The sequence below is a fragment of the Dioscorea cayenensis genome, chromosome 11, assembly GCF_009730915.1.
Source record: "Dioscorea cayenensis subsp. rotundata cultivar TDr96_F1 chromosome 11, TDr96_F1_v2_PseudoChromosome.rev07_lg8_w22 25.fasta, whole genome shotgun sequence".
Taxonomy (NCBI): Eukaryota; Viridiplantae; Streptophyta; class Magnoliopsida; order Dioscoreales; family Dioscoreaceae; genus Dioscorea; species Dioscorea cayenensis.
This window is the reverse complement of record NC_052481.1, coordinates 924,262-929,309: the sequence shown is the minus strand read 5'-3', so window position 1 is coordinate 929,309 and position 5,048 is coordinate 924,262. Positions and strand designations below refer to the sequence as shown.

Here is a 5,048-nt window from a genome sequence, read left to right as displayed (position 1 = left end):
AGTCTATATATATGTGTGTTTTTATCTCAGTTATTCATGTCAAGAATTAATGGCTCTGTAATATATCGACATGATTCACCTCTGCCACTCTTATCTTTTTGTCTATTACCCATCGACTTTGATCATTTATAGAAATATGTAGTTTTGAGAAATTATTTTTACAATATTATTTTTCAAACATGGACATTTCTATTTAATCGATTGGCCAGATATGATTAGTTGGACAATTAATTATTTGCGCGTTTTACCACATTGATAGTACATATATGGACCTTCATAGATAGAAATCCTCGATCCGCAACCTGCACTCGCCGGATAGATAAATTTTGGCTGAGGAAAGGAAAGGAGAGTTCTCTAATAAACTTTGTTTAATAACCAGCTGGGAAAGGAGCCGAAAAGGATATATACAATATATATATACTCACACTATACTTTATTATTAAAGAAAAAGCACTAATTATGAAGTGGTGTCAGATAATTGACTTTAAAAATTATGCCATGAAGGCCTTTAAAAATTTTTAAAATCTTAACACGAGGCTCTCCTCCCACCCCAACCGGGAGACTTGAAAGCTAGCAGGGTTTCGGAGAGCCGTAGCCAATCCATCCGACATTAACTAAAAACATTTAACAAGCGAGGGACGGCCAACTCCTCGGAATTCTCCAAAAATCCCCACTTTTATTTTACTTTCTACTCCAATCAAAACAGTATTATATAAGAATGCAAAGAAAAGACTATAGGGCCAACTTGTTAATGGATAATCTTTCATATAGGTGATTTTGACTTTTTCTAAAGTTTAACAAACTCTTAAAACTTTGTCAAATAATAATATTATTTAAGATCAATAATAATAGTATAATAATAATAATAATAATAATAATAATACCACACACTGTAAAAATCCGCCGGCCAATGGGCCGGCCCGACCCGGACGAAGTCTCGCGATAACCGCCGGATCCGGCTCATTCTATGAGTGAATCTGACTCGGTTCACCGTCAAGTAAAGACGGCGCGGTTCAAAGATGACCGTTCCGAGTTCGCCGCTGATGAACCGATCCGGCGGCCAAAATCGATTCCGAAGTTCAGCTTATTACGAATCGACCTCGCAGTCATGCCTCGTGCGGCGAAAGCACCTCTGCTCCCACCTCTCCTCGCTTCAGCAGCTGTGTCGGCACGGCCAACCAGACTCGGGATTCTAGACGCCTTGCTAAACATCTCTTGGTTTCCTCCAAGAGCAAGCAGCCTGCCACCCTTGACTTCTCCCTACATCTAGTCTTTTTTTATGCTTACACCTTGACCCAACAAACCCCTTGTAATGTATATTTGCTTTTCTCTCCAAAGAACTACGCCTTGACGAGACTTTTCCCCAACGACTACATGCCACATGTATTCTGTTTCACTTGCCGACTTGCGTGTTTAGAAAGGTCTTCATTGTCTCATGTAGATAGCGTCAGAGCTCACGACATTCCTCCATTGCATGGTTATCTTAATACTGAAACGTTACATCGTATTATTTGAATAGTATGTAAATCCCAGGAGTATTTTAATATTCTTTTACTGTTATTTTGTGGAAAGTTTAATAAATATAACAAATTAAATGGTCCGAGGATGGAATAATCAAACTCTCAACACATGTGTTTTTGTTTTGCAAGAAAACTTTCCCTCTCACTCACGAACCCTCCCCATTATAAATCCAACCCTTCATCTCTTCACTCCCACCACCACCACCACCACCACCATCTCCACCTCCGCCATCATCACCATCATGGCCTCCTTTCCAGTGATGCCACTCGTCAACAACACCGTCTCTGAAGTACCGGACGAGCATGCATTGCTCCAAGCTCTGCAGCTCGTCAACCTCCATCCTCTACATGACCTTCAAAACAGCCTTCGAACTCAACTCCTTCAACATCATCTCCGCCGCCTCACCCAACCCTCTCAGCCACTGAAATCACCACCCTCCTCCCTTCCTCCACTCCTTCAACCCCAATCATGCTTGACCGCATCCTCCTGCCTCCCTCATCCAGCTACTCCATCTTCATCTGCTCTCTCTCCACCGACCCCATCTCCGGCGCCACCACCCACCTCACGCCGCCGCCCCGCCGTCAAATCACCTCGCCCAAAACAGATGGTTTTCACTCTATCCACTCTAGGCCTGTTGAACCATGACAAGGTCATAATGGAAAGCTGGGATCTATCTTAAGGACGCTGTCCAATGGAGGGATACCCTTCAACATGGCTCACGGCATGACTTTCGTTTGAGTACCAAGGCACTGGATCCGTTCAACAAGGTCTTCAATGAAGCCATGAAGAACCATTCAGGCATCATAATGAAGAGGATTCTGGAGAAGTCTAGAGGGTTTGATGATGTGAAGGTGCTTGTTGATGTTGGTGGTGGTGTTGGTGGTACTTTGCTCGTTGTTGCTAAACATAGCATATTAAGGGTATTAATTTTGATCTCCTCATGTTGTCTCTGAAGCCCCACTTATTCCTGGTATTTCTCTCTCCCTCCCTCCCTCCCTGATCTAATCAGTTTCATGTTTGTTTTAATTACGAATATTAATAAATTACATCAGGAATATGCTCTCACTTTTTATTTGAGTTGAGGTTCAAATCTGTTTCTCTAAAACTGTTTCTCTAAAATGATAAAATATTTTATATAAAAAACCATATATCAATACCAATAGACTAATTGACTTGAGGGATGGTTGAACAGGCTCGTGAGATTGGAAAAATGAGGGATGAAATGTATAAATAAAATTATGTAAGAATAAAAATAGTACATTCAAAAACTATAAATGCCTTCTCGACATTTTATTTTTAAAAGTAGAAATTCTATTGAATATAAAAATCTTGTAGGAACCTATTGAAAACATTGAAGGTCGACCTATAGTTAGTTTGCACATTAAATTAGAATGTAGTAATAATAGAAGTGTATTTTTTTTTACAAAAATAATTTTAGTAAATATTGATGTTTTGGAAACTATATATACATATATATTCACAAGTCTTAAAATGTTTTATGACCAAATTGTTTAAAAATTGAAGTGTAATAATAAAACTATACATATTTAAGATAATATGCTCATATTGTCAAAAGTTTTAAATGATTTTTATTTGTTATGTGTTTGACAAAGGCGTGGAGCACGTTGGTGGAGATATGTTTAACAATATTCCAAACGGAGATGCCATTTTGATGAAGGTGTGTCTCTCTTTATTCATTTCTTTATCATAGAAAATATCACAAGGGTATAAAGATAAATATATGTGTTTAAGTATTTTATAGGAACATGGACATTACTAACTGGATATATTAATATTTACAACTATGCACTCTTACAATAATAAATATATTAATTAAAAAAAAACAGAAAACAAGATTGTATTATATGATTAGTAAAAATAGTTCCGGGCTGGGCACGGGCCGGGCTGGGTTGTCGTGCCCACCTCTAGGTATGATTGGTGATTTATATTTCTATTTTCCTAATTTATTATTATTTTTTTTTAATTTGTTCCTATGTCTTATTTTCTAAGTATGTTTTAAAGAAAAAGTGATATAAATAATAGAAGAAGGGTGTTAAATATGGGAGAAAAATAGAGAAAGTTAATAAATAACTTGGCAAAGTAAATTAATTTTTTTTTTAATAACTTCAAGACCATTCTTTAAATACATACATTTCTAAGAGAGTACATCATTATACACAACTATGCACATCTGTAATAATAAATATATAAATTAAAAATAATAATTAAGTCATTTTTGTAATAGCCGAATGGTCAAGACATTTAACTCTGATAATATGAAAAAAATTATTTACTAATTTATTTATTTAAGCTTTTATATGCTAAATATTATTTTGTTTGCAACGTTAACCAAGTAAAATTATATCCTTTATTACTTATACAAATAAACATTACTAACTTGTTGAATTTTACAGTGGATTCTACATGATTGGAGTGATGAGCATGGTTTGAAAAATACTGAAAAAAATTGTTGGAAAAGCTTTGCTGAAAAAATGGAAAAGTGATACTGGTAGAGTGCATACTTCCAGTGGCACCAGAGAATACATATGCAGCACATAGTGTGTTTCATTTGGATATGAGTATGTTGGCTCATAGTCCTGGTGGTAAAGAGAGGACTGCACAAGAATTTGAGTCTATGGCTAAACAAGCTGGTTTTTCTGCTATGAAACCATATTTTAGTTTTGCTGGGGCTTGGGTTATTGAACTGTTTAAATGAGTAGTTTTTATTACAATTTGTTTATCTGTCTTTGTTGTGTCTTCATTTGCACTTGTGATTGATGTACTTTTTTCTTATAAGTGGCTGATGGATGTGGTTCAATTTAATGCATTTGCTGATCCTAATAACAAAAAGGGTTGTGGTATTAGATGTTTTTTTTTTTTTTAATTTCATATTTGGGATGTTTGAGTGTGGGATTAGAGTGTGAGTTAAATTTTTTAAAAATATTTAATTAAAGAAAAAACATTTTTATTTGAGTTAGATCAATTTGATTTGAATCAAATAACTTAAAATTAAAATTTATGAGATTTTATAATAAGATAGTTTGAGGAATATATTTGTACCTCAACCAATCAAGGTGATGTTGATATTAATTTTCATGATAGCTAAAGAAAGGGATAATTATTTATATATTTTGTACAAATTCGTTATATATTTTTATTATTATAATAAAATTTTATGCATTTGTGGAGTATTATAAATTTATAATATGTAGCTTATGGCTTTTAATTTTTTTTTTTTAAATTACAACACTGGTTAATTCATGTCCCAAATTTAAGGAACCTTTCATTAACTAATAATTAGTGTTGAAATATCAGCTTAAATTGATTTTAAATTAAAAAAATCATTATTATATCTAATACAATCATGAATTGCAATGAAAGTGGAGTGTGTGCCCTAGAAGAAGATCAATATAAATTGCAATGAAAGTGGAGTGTGTGCCCTAGAAGAAGATCAATATATACATATATAGAATCACATGGTAGTATCAAATAAAATATATTCTTTTAAAAACATTTTGATTATAGTG

The 5,048-nt window shown here is 34.4% G+C and overlaps 1 pseudogene; it reads left to right on the top strand.

Moving 5' to 3' along the window:
- The first annotated feature begins 1,594 nt into the window (after window positions 1–1,594).
- LOC120272183 lies at window positions 1,595–4,385 on the top strand (annotated as a pseudogene).
- The last annotated feature ends 663 nt before the right edge of the window (window positions 4,386–5,048 follow it).